The 16,953-nt window shown below is 40.0% G+C and overlaps 1 long non-coding RNA gene across 1 annotated transcript in view; it reads left to right on the forward strand.

The window, feature by feature from the left end:
* Nucleotides 1-16,953, forward strand: part of LOC132534296 (uncharacterized) — a 91,796-nt gene that overhangs the window by 26,505 nt on the left and 48,338 nt on the right. Inside the window, exons 2-3 of the long non-coding RNA XR_009546019.1 lie at nucleotides 7,348-7,406; nucleotides 11,226-11,274. This is a non-coding gene — a long non-coding RNA (uncharacterized LOC132534296). The remainder of the gene's footprint in view (nucleotides 1-7,347; nucleotides 7,407-11,225; nucleotides 11,275-16,953) is intronic.

The raw sequence follows: 16,953 nt of genomic DNA on the forward strand, positions 1-16,953 counted from the left end.
GGGAATGTAAATTGGTCCAACCTCTGTGGAGAACAGTCTGGAGACTCTCAGAAGGCTAGAAATGGACCTACCCTATGATCCTGCAATTCCTCTCCTGGAGATAGATCCTAAGGAACCCAACACATCCATCCCAAAAGATCTGTGTACACATATGTTCTTAGCAGCACAATCTGTAATAGCCAAAACCTGGAAGCAATCCAAGTGTCCAACAACAGATGAGTGGCTGAGCAAGTTGTGGTATATATATACCATGGAATACTAGTCAGCTATGAAAAATGGTTATTTCACCGTTTTCAGCCCATCTTGGGTGGAGCTTGAAGAAATCATCTTAAGTGAAATAAGTCCGAAACAGAAGGATGCATTTGGTATGATCTCACTCTCAGGCAGAAGTTGTAAAACAAGATCAGAAGAGAAAACACACGTAGAACCTGAACTGGAATTGGTGTATTGAACCAAAGTAAAAGACTCTGGGGTGGGTGGGAGGGAAAATACATGTCCAAAAAGGATGACAGAGGACCTAGTGGGGTTTGTATTGTTATGTGGAAAACTGAGAAATGTTATGCATGTACAAACTATTGTGTTTACTCTCAACTGTAAAACATTACTCAATAAAGAAATTTGAAAAAAGTAAAGAATATAGCAAATGAGATTTGGGGTTTGTTGTATGCTTTACATTGGGTTGTTCTAGCTCTCCCCCTGCCAAGAAAATTGGTTCAGTCCTGCTAGTTACGCGGGCCCGCTTGTCCCCGCCCCAAGGAACCCTGAGAGAGTTCGAGAGTTCCAGAGTTCCAGAGTGTTTGGCGCCGCCACGGGGGGAAGGAGGCAGGAGAGTTCTGTTTGGTGATTAGTTTGTCTTAGTTTATAAATCGTTGTTCCTGAATAAAGAAATACAGCTTCCCTGCCCAGCCGTGTGTCTGCGAGTCTCTGTTACCCGCCTGTGAAGCTGGAGCCTCCGAATTTTAACAACAGGGCTTTCCATTTTGGAAAAAGCTAATAGGTCTATTTTAAGTATATTCAAGGGCCTCATGACTTTACTAATTTTTGTAGAATCATTTATAGTGTGCTTATGATTTTTGTAGTATTCTCAATAACATTTCCATTCACATAAACCCTGAACTCTTATTGTTGAGTTCAGTACAGAGGATTTATTTGTCCAGATGGAGTTTTCTGCCACTCCATCTTCTGACAGTTGTAAGCAGTAGGATATCATCAGTCTTCTCTATCTCATACTTGAGCTCATATTTCTAATGAATATTTCACTTCTTAATATGTACTTTGTGACTTTTACAAATTAAGAATGAGTAAACACTACATCTTAAGGACTGTTCAGCTTCTTTATGTCAACAAATACATTTTGCTCGATTGTTATTAATTAGATGATTATGTTCTTCATAACTTCAGTCTTCACAGGGGTTTGCACTTTTTGCTAGGCAGTATGGTATATGATTACAAGGAAATACAACTATGAAGGTGTGTATTAAGATCTTAAATATATTAAACTCTTTCAGATGGTGGTGCTGGGAATTGAACCTGGGACCTCAGAGCCTGAGACAGGAAAGTCTTTTGCACAGCCATTATGCTATTTCCCAGCCCTAATTCCTACTCTTCTAAAGTGTAGAACCATGAAAAACATAACAAGGACAAGATATGGAGCCGAACAGGGACTCTTCTGGAAGAGCAGGGGAGAAGTTTACCCAGCTTGGAGTGCTTGGGCTGGCTCTCCCCTCTCTGTCTCTTGCTTCACCTATTTCTGTTTTTCTCACCTTCCGTGCAGAGAGAAAAAGAAGAATAAGGTACGATTTCGTGTAGGATATCGGTAATAATACAAAAAGTATGAGTGATTCAGAAAAGCATGAATAATGATATTGGAAGGTCCTGTTTTTACTGCCTTAGGAGTGTGTTGTGCTGTACTTGCAGGGGTGAATTCTAACTGCTCCCAAGATAAATGAGACTAAAAACTATTGCTGATAGCACCAACTGACTAATATAGAAACGTAATTCTGCGCAGGTGGGGGCTTCTGGAGCAGTGGAACCCTGCTGCTGGTGTCTTTCTCCTATGTCTGCATCTCTCTAGCCTTTCCTCTCCATCTCTGTCTCTCATCTAGCCAGATAGAAGAATATGTCTTCTGTTTAATTGAAGGTCACCAAAATGATACATCCTCAAAAATGATATTAAGTGACAAAATAGCTCATCTTTCTAGGAATGAGGCATTTGACTACAAAAATAATGTTAAAGGGGGCTGGGCGGTAGCAGTGGGTTGAGCGCACTTGGCACTAAGCACAAGGGCCAGCGCGAGGATGCTGGTTGCAGACCCCGGATCCTCTCCTGCAATTTGTCCTCCATCCTCTCCAGCAACAACAGCGATAATAACAATGCCAACAAGAAGGGCAACAGAAATGGGGGAAATGGCCTCCAGGACAGTGGATTCGCAGTGCAGATATCTAGCCCCAGCAATAACCCTGGAGGCAAAATAATAATAATAATAATAATAATAATAATAATCGTCATGCACATTAAGGTAGTGGATAAAGTATTTGCATTTTGTATTGAGTTATTTATCTAATGGTAAGAATCCACAGAGGAAGAACTCTGACTAGTATTAGAAATCATTATCAAAACCGTTAAAACACTTTCACATTTACTGGGAATGGGACCACCATATGTGCATCCTTCAAGCTTCACTGAAGGGCCTGTGAAGCCTATCTGATCGGAAGGAGAGAATATTCAAATGTCAGGTGCACTCACTTTTTTTTTTTGCCTCCAGAGTTATTGCTGGGCTCAGTGCCTGCACCATGAATCCACTGCTCCTGGAGGCCATTTTTCCCCCTTTTGTTGCCCTTGTTGTTGTAGCCTTGTTGTGGCTATTATTGTTGTTGGTGGTGTCATTCGTTGGACAGAGAGAAATTGAGAGAGGAGGAGAGACGAGGAGAGAAAGACAGACACCTGCAGACCTGCTTCACCGCCTGTGAAGTGACCCCCCTGCAGGTGGGGAGTCTGGGGCTCAAACTGGGATCCTTACATAGGTCCTTGTGCTTTGCGCCAATGTGCTTAACCCGCTGCCCCACCTAACCCTGCACTCACTTTTTTTTAAGTCAGCATAATTATTACCAGCATAACATTTTCACCAACGTGACTTCAGGTCCCTACTTTAATAGATAAATCTAGATCTGAAAGTTAATTACCAGGTTTGCTGCTGCCCTGTGTGTTCATAGTTGAGGTGCTTGTGAATTCAGACATCACACAGGAGTTGTTATGAAAATGGAAAGTCTGCTGTTGTGTTTTACTACTATTTGCTAGATATCTCTTTATAAATGGGGGGGGAAGTCCCAGAGCACTGAATTCACAAATGTGTGAGGTCTTTGTTCTTCAAGCTGAAGATGATAGGTAGATAGACAGATAGACAGATGATAGATAGATAGATAGATGATTGATAGATGATAGATAGACGATTGATAGATAGATGATTGATAGATAATTGATAGATGATAGATAGATGATTGATAGATGATAGATCATTTAGATAGAAGGTGGTTGTAGGTAGATGAGCAAGGCTGTGAACTGTAAAAGTTTCTCATAAAATATGGAAAATAAAATTTACATCTAATAATAAGAAGCTTAGACCAATAATTTATTAAAATATTCACCCCAAACAAAAGAACATCTCCTGCATGAGGAAAACTGCAGAAGCTTCCTCAGAGATCTCCTTCTCTATGGTCTAGTATGCTAAAATACTGCACTTCATAAAAACCCCAGGGAAGGGAGTAGGCGGTAGCACAGCAGGTTAAGTGCAAGTGCTGCAAAGCACAAGGACCGGCATAAGGATCCTGGTTCGAGCCCCCGGCTCCCCACCTGCAGGGGAGTCACTTCACAGGCGGTGAAGCAGGTCTGCAGGTGTCTGTCTTTCTCTCCCCCTCTCTGTCCTCCCCTCCTCTCTCCATTTCTCTCTGTTCTATCCAACAACAATGACATCAATAACTACAACAATAAACAACAAGGGCAACAAAACGGAATAAATAAATATTTTTTAAGAAATTAAAAAAATAACCCAGGGAAAGGAACAGTACAAAGAAAAAAAATGTAAAAATGTGAGCTGAACAAGTGGCTGAGAAGAGCATAGGTTTTACCAAGCACAGTGGCAGCATCTGCACCTGGGGAAGCTTCCTGCATGGTAGTGTTCACCTCTCTCTATCTCTCTCTCTGTATCTGGAAGTAAAAAGGGGGGAAGTGCCCTCCAAAAGAAGAAATTGTATAGACACAAAACCCTGGGCTCTGTGCAAACACTAAAAATGACACTAAACACTATAAATTTAGGTTGCAACTGAAAGCCATACTAAGCTACAAGCATGACTCATCTGCATTTTATCATTATATATATGTGTGTATAGGTATGATATATATATGATATGTATTATGAAAAATAATATATGTTATACTTATATATTATATTAATATACCTTTTGAATAATGCCTGGTATTTTCTATGGTGCTCACGGCACTATCAGTCTAATGTCCAATGAACTGTCTACATTGCTATTTAATTATTTAAATAGGTCTGGCAGAACAGTTTACCTAGATAATGCATCTGGTTTGCCCTTTGCACCACCCAGGTTCAAGCCTGTCCTTGGTCACGCTGGTAATCAGTGCTGTGGTATTTTGCCTTTTCTCCCTCTGCCTCTCTGCTTCTGTGTGTAAACGTTGGCCTGGGGCAGAGAGTCCCTGGTGATTACGCCAATAACAACAAGAAGGAAACTTTTGCTTGTGGAATTGTATCACCTTCTTGTTTCATCCCAAATGTTTACAAATCATCCTCACTCCTATTGTGACTTCTAAAAAAAGAAATCACTACCTGAGTCATTTTTTAAATGTCTAGTTGCCAATTTCAGAGCCGGGAGCCAGCAGAGTCTCGGGACCGAATGTTCAGTGATGGATGACGATGTTGGTCTGTGGTGGGTGCTGTACAGAAAGCCAGCTGCGGAGAGCCAAGAAACTCACTTGATAGATGTCTTGTAGACTATTTTCCCTAAAATTATTAAAAATATCTAAAGTCATCTTTACCCACTAATAGAACTCACCAACATACAAAACAGTAAAAATGCAATTGGTTTGGCTTTGTATGTTAACTCTCTTTTCAGCCACCCGGCTCCAGATGCTACCATGATGCCAACTCAACTTCCCTGGGCAGACGACCCCACCAATGTGTCCTGGAGCCCCGCTTCCCCTGAGTATCTGCCCCACTAGGGAAAGAGAGAGACAGGCTGGGAGTGTGGATCCACCTGTCAGCACCCATGTTCAGCGGGGAAGCAATTACAGAAGCCAGACCTTCCACCTTCTGCATCCCACAGTGACCCTGGGTCCATACTCCCAGAGGGATAAAGAATAGGAAAGCTGTCAGGGGAGGGGATGGGATACGGAGTTCTGGTGGTGGGAACTGTGTGGAGTTGTACCCCTCTTATCCTATGGTTTTTGTCAGTGTTTCTTTTTTATAAATAAAAATTAATATATATATATATGTATATATGTTAGTATTTTTATTACAGTGAGTACACAAATATAGGTATGCATGATACAGTCTGAAGATATTTGTATTTTTAATTAGTGATCTTATATTTGAGGGTACTAGGGCAAGCGCCTTAGAAATTATCATTTCCCTTATATCTTTATCTTAACCGTATGACAAAGACTATATATAATCATTTTTCAACTGGCAATATAGATTGATTGTTAATTATTATGTCAATTAATAGGATTCAAATAAAAGGTTGAGTGATATGTCCATATGTGGGTTTCAGATATAAATACTAAATTTTAAAATACATCTGAAGCCCAGAATTACTTTTATGAGACTCAGATATCTAGACAGTTTGACCTTCACTGAATATATTAACATATGCATAGAACAATGCATAGAACAATGCACTCTAAGCACTGTTCTTGCTACCAATTCAGTAACCCTCTCTCTGAGTTCTGAGAACATAAATTGACTATTGCCAGAAAATCTTCCAGTTATAAATGAAAAATGAAAAATCACAAAGTCCTTTTGAGATATGACATGATGAAAGCCATACTAAGCTACAAGCATGACTCATCTGCATTTTATCATTATATATATATGTGTGTATAGGTATGATATATATATGATATGTGTTATGAAAAATAATATATGTTATACTTATTGGGTTCACTTCACTATGCTGGTGACAAAACATATACACAGTCCAGATGAATTATCTTGCTGATTGTATATAATTTTATTATTAATTATGAGCTTCAATAATTCATGAACTTGTGCTTTTAAGAAATAGTCTATCAAAGGATGAAAAATGTACAATGCCTTTGCTAAAAGTTAGCTACATCCATGAACTTATGCTTTTGTGAAATACTTTATCAAAAGATGAAAATGGTACAATTCCTTTGCAAAGTTTCTTACAAGTCAGCTCCAAGGGGCCCATGGTGGCCCCCTCAGTCATGTGCGTACATTACCAGGGGAAAGGGTCTGTCCCCTCTCATTAAGTAGCTTCTGGTGTTTGTGGAGCTAGTAGTCTGAGGAGCTGGTGCTGGAATGACTGCCCAAGAGAAGATGGTTCAAAGTAACGTCAATACAACAGTAGTAAAGGGCAACTCACTGTCACTCTATGTCTACCTGGATATTATCTTAGTCCGCTTGTGCGTAAAAACTAGTCCTAAGGGACCAGGTGGCGATGCATCTGGCTGAATGCACACGTTACCATGGTTACCATGAGCAAGGACCTGGGTTCAAGCCTCTGCTCCCCACTTGCAGGGAAGAGGCTCCTTGAACAAGGAAGCGGCTCTGTGGGTATCTCTCTGTCTCTCTTCCTCTCCATCTCTACATTCCCTCTTGATCTCTCTCTGTCTCTACCCAGTAAGTAATAAAATGTAACATCTATTTTAAAAACTAGAACAATTTGATGAAACATTGTAAGAATTACAAAATGGCAAGGAGTCATATGAACTGCTTGCATGTAATTACAAAATGACAATTATAAGCATAGACTTACTGTGTTACATTTAGAATGTATAACAGAATTCCATTTGCTGAACTGTAAGATTGTTAATACACATTTAAATGACTGGGCTTTGCAGAAAAAAATTGTGAAGGGATCACACACATCCTCAGTTTCCCTTGTTTTCGTATGAGATATTCTTACCAACAAGTGGACTTTAATTGCTAAACAATTAATTGAAGTCCATACTTTGTTCTTTCTGAAAAGCTTCCAGCCCCAGAATCTCACGTCGTAGTTCTCCTTTTATGCAGTTATCAGATCTCTTTAGGCTGTTCCAGACTGTGACAGTTTCTCAGACATTTCTTGTTTTTCTCTTCCTTACAGCTTGGAAGATGGCTGATGAAGTACTTTGCAGAATGTCTCCAACACTAGATAATCTGCAGGTTTTTTTTTTTTTTTTATGATAAAAGACTGATTATAGGTTTAGGAAACAGTATCACAGAATAAAGTTTATTCTTATCATATCACACAGAGCACAAATACTATCAACACAAAGGAAAATAAACATACAGCTGATTGAGGGCTGGGCAGTGGTGCATACAATTAAATATACATATTACCTCTCCTGAGGACACGGTTTCAGGCCTGTGCTACTTCCTGCGAGGGGTGGGGGGGGAGGGGGCAAGGAGCAATTCACAAGTAGTGAAGCAAGCCTGCAAGTCTCTCTCTCTCTCTCTGTTTCTCTCCCCCGCCCCGAATTCTCTGATAACTATACTGGCAATAAAAAGGAAAAGAAAAGAACTTAAGTTTTATTGTACATAGTACAGCCTGGTTTCTTATATATTGTAAGCAGAAAAAAGACAAACAAATATTTTCCAAGACAAGTATTAAAGTTTTGTTTAAAACATTGTCATAAAGTTGTTGGAATATTGGGATTGGTTTTAAACAAATTCAAATTAAGCACAATAACCACTTTGATTTCATTGTCATTTCTCTTTGTTCATTTAGTTTAGCTGTTTGTTCTATGGAATTATTTTTTAAATTCACTCCCTACCTTGATCACTTCTTACACAAGAGTTTATTAAATATATGCATTATTACCACTTGAATTTATTCTCAAAATGTGAAATTAATTCAAAGATGGAATTTATTTACTTATTTATTTTTCCCTCTTGTTGCCCTTGTTGTTTATCATCATTGTTGTTATTACTGTCACTGTTGTTGGTTAAGACAGAGAGAAATCAAGAGAGGAGGGGAAGGCAGAGAGGGGGAGAGAAAGACAGACACCTGCAGACCTGCTTCACCACCTGTGAAGCGACTCCCCTGCAGGTGGGGAGCCCGGAGCTCCAACTGGGATCCTGATGAAGGTCCTTGTGCTTTCTGCCATGTGCGCTTAACCCGCTGCACCACCGCGGGGTCCCAAAGATGAATTTATTAATGTTGATTAATTCTATCAGTTTAATAGATCTGCCTTATAAGTATCCTTATTTCCATGATGATTAAAAAAATCAATAACCAAGAGCCAACAGTCACTCATGACAAAAACACTGAAGAAAACATAACTTAGGACTATTTTCGTCATGCTATAGCACACATTATCAGTGCAGTTTAATGCAATATATTAATATTTATTAAAATTAGTAAGAAGTAAAAATTAGCTGTACTTGCAAAGAACGTGCTGCTATGCCTTTAATACTGATAAACCATGACACCTGGTTCAGATCTGGAATGGTCAGACTCAGAACTAAATTCCTCACTATAAATTGCTTTTTATCTAAAGGTAGTCAGCTCCACCAAAGTTCCCTCCCGTAATTGAAGGTTTCTTCAATCTAATTAGGAGTCACTCTGGCATTTAAAGATAAAAGAGAATTTGAAATAATTCTGAAAGCTCCAGAGATCCTCACTAGCTTACGAATGTTAATCTTAAGAAAAATTTCCAGTTGCACTTTTCATGTGCAAATATTTATCTCTGAAGTTTTTATCAGAATGCCTGGACTAAGGTATATTTGAAGTATTGATGAGTATACTGTGTGTGTGTGTTCCCCCCTGGAGTTTTATCAGAATGCCGGGACTAAGGTATATTTGAAGTATTGATGAGTATACTGTGTGTGTGTGTTCCCCCCTGGAGTTTTATCAGAATGCCTGGACTAAGGTATATTTGAAGTATTGATGGGTATACTGTGTGTGTGTGTTCTCCCTGGAGTTTTATCAGAATGCCTGGACTGAGGTATATTTGAAGTATTGATGAGTATACTGTGTGTGTGTGTTCCCCCCTGGAGTTTTATCAGAATGCCTGGACTGAGGTATATTTGAAGTATTGATGAGTATACTGTGTGTGTGTGTTCTCCCTGGAGTTTTATCAGAATGCCTGGACTGAGGTATATTTGAAGTATTGATGAGTATACTGTGTGTGTGTGTTCTCCCTGGAGTTTTATCAGAATGCCTGGACTGAGGTATATTTGAAGTATTGATGAGTATACTGTGTGTGTGTGTTCTCCCTGGAGTTTTATCAGAATGCCTGGACTGAGCTATATTTGAAGTATTGATGAGTATACTGTGTGTGTGTGTGTTCTCCCTGGAGTTTTATCAGAATGCCTGGACTGAGCTATATTTGAAGTATTGATGAGTATACTGTGTGTGTGTGTTCCCCCCTGGAGTTTTATCAGAATGCCTGGACTGAGGTATATTTGAAGTATTGATGAGTATACTGTGTGTGTGTGTTCCCCCCTGGAGTTTTATCAGAATGCCTGGACTGAGCTATATTTGAAGTATTGATGAGTATACTGTGTGTGTGTGTTCTCCCTGGAGTTTTATCAGAATGCCTGGATTGAGGTATATTTGAAGTATTGATGAGTATACTGTGTGTGTGTGTTCTCCCTGGAGTTTTATCAGAATGCCTGGACTGAGGTATATTTGAAGTATTGATGAGTATACTGTGTGTGTGTGTTCTCCCTGGAGTTTTATCAGAATGCCTGGACTGAGGTATATTTGAAGTATTGATGAGTATACTGTGTGTGTGTGTTCCCCCCTGGAGTTTTATCAGAATGCCTGGACTGAGGTATATTTGAAGTATTGATGAGTATACTGTGTGTGTGTGTTCCCCCCTGGAGTTTTATCAGAATGCCTGGACTGAGGTATATTTGAAGTATTGATGAGTATACTGTGTGTGTGTGTTCCCCCCTGGAGTTTTATCAGAATGCCTGGACTGAGGTATATTTGAAGTATTGATGAGTATACTGTGTGTGTGCTCCCTGGGCTTATTCTCTATTTCTGGGTTTCCGGGCTTCATGGTCTGGTCCAGTTATCAGTGGTTCCTGGAGCTCCCTTGGCTGTTGGTGCTTTTGGTTGCTTCTGCTTCGCAGAGCTTAGTCACAGTGCTGTGGGATGGTCACCATCTTCCTCAGAAGCACAGATATCTTCTGGAAATTTGTAACTTAATTCTAATTTTTAACGTTTTTACTGGGGAAATCATAGTTACAAGGCATTTGTTAACACACAGGAACAAACCCTCTCTTCTCCCCAAGACAGTATCTGTGCACGACTCCTGTCTTCCAACCAACTCTTTCTCGGCCATCCTGCACTAAGTACCTCAGACCACCTCCCCCTAGGTTCACATCTCCCCCCACTCCAGAGTCTGTCACCGCACTGCATCCACCAACCTGAGGGAACATTATCAAGGGTCGTGGGAGAGAGGCAGTGAAGCTGCCCCACCCTCAAGGCACACCTCTTCAGTGTTGTATGAAAACTCCGGGGATGGCCACGTAGGAATGAACTTGTTAATTTGAACTCTCTAGCTGTAGATGATATTTTCAGCCCAGTTTTGTAACAATGTTTTTTTTTATAATATTTATTCATTATCTTTTGTTGCCCTTGTTGTATTATTATTGTAGTTATTATTGTTGTCATCATTGTTGGATAAGACAGAGAGAAATAGAGAGAAGAGGGGAAGACAGAGAGGGGGAGAGAAAGATAGACACCTGCAGACCTGCTTCACCGCTTGTGAAGCGACTCCCCTGCAGGCGGGGAGCGGGGGCTCGAACCAGGATCTTTATGCCCGTCCTTGTGCTTTGCGCCACCTGTGCTTAACCCACTGCGTTACCGCCCGACTCCCTGTTTTTTTTTTGTTTTTTTTTTAATTATATAGCACTTTTCCTCTAGACCTACTACTTTTTGGCCTACCTCTACCAGAGGAATCTGCCAAGACATTTGGATTTGGCGACTATCTTGCCTAACGCTGTGTGTACCGTTCTGCTTGCACCTAGGATAATGAAAACGAAAACATGGACCACAAAGCGGCAGCAAATCGTGTCGGTGACTATCTGTGAAGCGTCTCCAATTCTTGCCCCACGTTGGTATGTCCCAGTGAAACTGACCTCTTTAAAGCTTTCTAAACTTCAGTAACTCCTGTGCAGCTTTTAACACAGTGTTCCTGCATTGTTGCTGCTTACCCCTAAAAATTCATGTCTCTTACACATACTTTACAGGAAGTTCACCCATCCACGACATATTTTAATGGAACTGTTATTCTTTGAGGTCATGGTGATGGCCCAGCCTGCATGTGTGTGTGTGTGTGTGTGTGTACATTGGTGCATTGTTTATGGGCATATGTATATACACACACACCACCCTATATGAAGATACATCTGGTGTGAGGCTCTAAGTCGTCCGCACACCTGTGTTCTGGTGTGGGCAGCATTGTTGCTAGTGTCGGTTTTTCAAGTACATCTGACGAAAGCTTGCCTTCCCAAGGCAACGGTAAGCTTCATGAGAGCAGGGACTGACTTAAGCAGCTTAGATCCCCGTGCTAAATCCTTGCTACTAAGCAGAATAATTCCTGGTGCTTCTGGGCACCGGCTGAATTTAGTATAAGTGAATACTTTGCCCCACCTATTTTCTATTCTTTATCACTTCCAAGGTAGTTTTGTGTGCACTAGCCTGCATATACAGGAGGGGTTTTGATGATTTAGACAGCCTACAAATGCTCACAAAATTAATGAGGGGATAAAGTAGATGCCAGATGCTTCTTCCATTTGGCAACTGTCTGGACCTTGAAAAAAATATTTTAAAGCATGTCTCTATGTTTTCTGCTCCATAGTTTTGCTCTTAACTTCTCTTCAAGAAACTTGTTTCAAAAAGAGCATGATGAATCTAAAGACAGCTAGTCTCCCCAAGGGAAGATGATCTTAAATTGGATTAAAAGTTAATGAAATATTTCACTTCTGCATTTCAGTGCAGCATTTTCAAGTCCTATCTGAGCATTCTAATAATTTTTAAATCACGCTCCTCATCTCAGTCAAGGAAGGGCTATGGAAAAGTTCTCATTTTATGATCCAGAATGTCTCATACAAAAGAAAAAGAAATTAGGTTATAAAAGGAAGACACTGTATAACTTGTCTAACGGCCTGTAATCTGCTGAAAGTACAGCTGCAGTGGGCTGTTTAACAGGTGCTATGATTATGGAGCATCACAAACACATTGGGCTTTGTAGTGCATTTAATACCTTCTAAACAATTGGGCTAATTTGGACAAGGCTAATGGATTAGTTAAAATGACATTCTTGTAAAAGGTCTGTGATTATATTGTGCAAATTTGACTGAAATTCCAAGCTTGGCAATATGTTGGGTTTTAAAATGAGTTGAATGCTATTTATAATATGCCAGTGCTACATGCTAATGTCATTCCCTTCTCATATAATGCTCACAGTATACTGGCGGTCCTCACCAGCACAAAGCCATGGTTTCAAATGCTCCAATGATTCTGCCATCATGTCCCAAGTTTTCTTTGAAAACCTGCAAAAATCTATACTCTGAAACCAACAGAAAAAAGAATTTGGTATCTTTTCCCGCTGATAATCCATTAACCACATATGTGTTACTTAAGTGCCTTTGAGTAAAATGAAAGAATTTTATGCACAGATTGAAAGCCAATTACTTAATAATCAAAGTAAAGCCTTTTATCATGACAGGCTGAATGCCAAAATAAGAAACCAAAGACAGGATCTTGAGAACAAAGAAAAAATATATAGAGCAACTCAAGATGTATTTCTGCAAATTTACTGAATTTTTAGAATAATGAATACAGGCTCATTTAGGAAAATAAATAAACAAAAAGAAAAGATAGTCATACAGGAAGCATTTAAACGTTAATGTAAAGGGAGGTGTCAATTTACTGAACCCACAATTCAGAATATAAAATCCATCTAGAGATACAGAGTTAGAAATACCAACAGGCATAGCTATTAAGCAGAGAAAAGAAATGAAAACTAAGAATATAAAACAGTAGAAAATTCTTAGGATCAACTACTAGAGACCAATTACACATAAATAGATAAAGAGGAAGCAGCAGGTGGACTGAAAAAATAAGAGGCTAGTGAACTAAAATAAAAATCAACAAGTGGTGTTGTCATGGAAACCAAGAAGTGTTCTGAACAATGAAAGTGTGAGTGTTTCGAGGCTCTGTTGAATGTTATTGAGGAAATAACAATGCCCATTATCCATCACGAGCAAGTTGGCTGTTAGAGTAGTTCAAACATAACTAGAGAATGTTAAATTTGAAATTGAGACATATCTTTGGCAAAGTGTGAGTCAAATGGATTGAGTAATCAATGCAAACCTACTGACAACCTCTTAAATATACATATTCAATTAATTCAAAAAAATCAACCAAAATTTAATTCTGAATTTTGAGGAATGTTAAGGAAAAAATTAGTAGGGACATAGATTAAAAGAAGAATGAAATTATGATTGGCAAAATAGCATGAGTTCTGAGATTAGATTTTAACTCATTGAAACCAATAAAGTGATGGTCTGAGAATATATTTTAAAATGTGAGAAACATAACTACAGATTGAATTAAAAAAAGATATGGAAAGAACAACAAATGGAGAATCTGTAAAAGACATTTTAAAAAATGGCATACAGAGGCAATAAACAATAGTAGATTTCTGTCAAGGTTGAATGAATGGTATAATTAAAATGAGAGGAATGTGCAAAATGAAACCTTGAGAACACTACAGATATATAAAACAAGATTGAGTAAGGAGGCTGGGGGTGGGTCAGTGTTACAGTGCAGGCTCTGGTGACGGAGGCCTTCAGCTTGGTCCCTGGCATTGCACAGGACAGAGTGATGCTTTGTATTCTGTTTTTCTCTCCTATATAAGGAATATTAATTAACAAAAGACAAAAATAAAATAAAATTAACCCTTAGTTTCTAACTATAAATCTGAGATCACAAAAGGGAAGTGGTTAAAATAGTTGATGGACTCCAATTAGCTTTGGTGGAGGCATTTGAATATTTCTGTTGTGGGAATGGCCTAGTAACAAACGTCACCCAGTGCCAAATGGTCGCTTTAAAACACAGCATGGTGAACTAACACCAACTCATTAAGAAATAAAACCCTCACCCCATAGAAAGTGCTAGCTTAGTCTTGAATCTAAAACCCGGACAAAACAGCACATGCAATGACAGACTCTTTCAATCTGCATGGTGTAAGCATACTTATGAAAATTCTACATGTTAAAATGGGCAGAGGATATGAACAAAACATTCACCTCAGAGGAGATCCAAAAAGCTAACAAACATATGAAAAACTGCTCTAGGTCACTGATTGTCAGAGAAATGCAAATTAAGACAACACTAAGATACCACCTCACTCCTGTGAGAATGGCATACATCAAAAAGGACAGCAGCAACAAATACTGGAGAGGTTGTGGGGACAGAGGAACCCTTTTACATTGCTGGTGGGAATGTAAATTGGTCCAGCCTCTGTGGAGAGCAGTCTGGAAAACTCTCAGAAGGCTACACACAGACCTTCCATATAATCCAGTAATTCCTCTCCTGGGGTTATACCCCAAGGACTCGATAACACCCAACCAAAAAGAGGTGTGTACTCCTATGTTCATAGCAGCACAATTCATAATAGCTAAAACCTGGAAGCAACCCAGGTGCCCAACAACAGATGAGTGGCTGAGAAAGCTGTGGTATATATACACAGTGGAATACTATGCAGCTATCAAGAACAATGAACCCACCTTCTCTGACCCATCTTGGACAGAGCTAGAAGGAATTATGTTAAGTGAGCTAAGTCAGAAAGATAAAGATGAGTATGGGATGATCCTACTCATCAACAGAAGTTGACTAAGAAGATCTGAAAGGGAAACTAAAAGCAGGACCTGACCAAATTGTAAGTAGGGCACCAAAGTAAAAACCCTGTGGTGAGGGGTAGACATGCAGCTTCCTGGGTCAGTGGGGGGTGGGAGTGGGTGGGAGGGATGGGTCACAGTCTTTTGGTGGTGGGAATGGTGTTTATGTACACTCCTAGCAAAATGTAGACATATAAATCACTAGTTAATTAATATGAGAGGGGGAAAATCAATTGTATGTCTCAAAGTTTTTCAAAACACAAACTGAATCTTTTTAACATATAGGCTGTGTATTTGATATGCAGACTCTCTCAAAAGCCTAGACCAAGTAGATTAGAAGCATCCAATAGCACAGCTATATACAAGATACTGGGTACTGTACAGCAAACCCTAACAAAAGGACTTTTCAAAGTTAACCCAATTACCAAATAATGTGATGATAACATTAACTATCGACTGTCTTTTTGAACACTAAGACAGCAGGAACCTCACATCTCCACTATAGAGCCCCTACTTCCCCCAGTCCTGGAACCCTTGGATAGGGCCCACTTTCCCGTATGCCTCTCCCAATCCAAACCAAATAATATTGCATCCGCCGATCACAACCTAACCAACGCAACGATTGCCACCTCAACATGCTTCACCTCAGACTGTGTCCAGAGACTTCACGTGTGGAATGACAACCCTTCAGCTTCATTACTCAGGTGAGACCTTTCCTTTCATAGTACACTCTAATTTCATCTCAGGTGGTTCACTTTCTAACAAAGTCCCAAAACCTAGATATACACCAGTTTCTGTGAGAGAGAGCTTATGTTCACACGTATCCATAAACTACTGCAAAATATATACCTGAAAGCAGAAGTACACTAGAGTTTGCAGTGAGTACCCCCCTAACACTTCCTCTCCACTATTCCAAGCTTTGGGTCCATGATTGCTCAACAATTTGTTTGGCTTTGTATGTTAACTCTCTTTTCAATCACCAGGTTCCAGATGCCATCAGGATGCTAGCCAGGCTTCCTTGGATTGAAGACCCCACCAATGTGTCCTGGAGCTCCGTTTCCCCAGAGACACACCCTACTAGGGAAAGAGAGAGGCAGACTGGGAGCATGGACGGACCAGTCAACGCCATGTTCAGCTCAGCGGGGAAGCAATTACAGAAGCCAGACCTTCTACCTTCTGCAACCCACAATGACCCTGGGTCCATGCTCCCAGAGGGATAAGAATGGGAAAGCTATCAGGGGAGGGGGTGGGTTATGGAGATTGAGTGGTGGGAATTGTGTGGAGTTGTACCCCTCCTACCCTATGGTTTTGTTAATTAATCCTTTCTTAAATAAAAAAAAAATTAAAAAAATGTACTAATATCTACTGAGGTGCATGGAAGATCACCAGAGTGATTGACTGTATGATAAAACTGTAAGATTGTCTCAGTGAGTGCATTTGATAGCCAGTATGTGTGTGTGGGGGGGAGCAGGGGGGTGAGTTAAGTAATTTATGCTGCGAGTGTTGTCTGCCAAGAAGCTCAGTCAGTGTGATATAATGGTGAAATAAAGTCGGGAATTTTCTTAATGTAAGGGGAAATATGAATGCTGTCTGTCTGGTACTCACATTTCCCACACACAAGCATGTGGAAACACATATGAACATAAAAAGGCAGAGGACTGGACTGGCATGCTCAGGGAGCTACACTGACGTGATGAAGAGATGCAGCACATTTCTGAGAATGAAATCACTATGTGACAGTAAAGCAGAAGGTGTACCTCAAGGCTGATCTGGCTATGAAACCTATCACCTTTTCACGGTCAGCTTTGATCGGCTTTACCTGGGCAGGCATTCTCTTCCTGCCCCACCA

The sequence above is a fragment of the Erinaceus europaeus genome, chromosome 18 (genome assembly GCF_950295315.1).
Source record: "Erinaceus europaeus chromosome 18, mEriEur2.1, whole genome shotgun sequence".
NCBI classification, from domain to species: Eukaryota; Metazoa; Chordata; class Mammalia; order Eulipotyphla; family Erinaceidae; genus Erinaceus; species Erinaceus europaeus.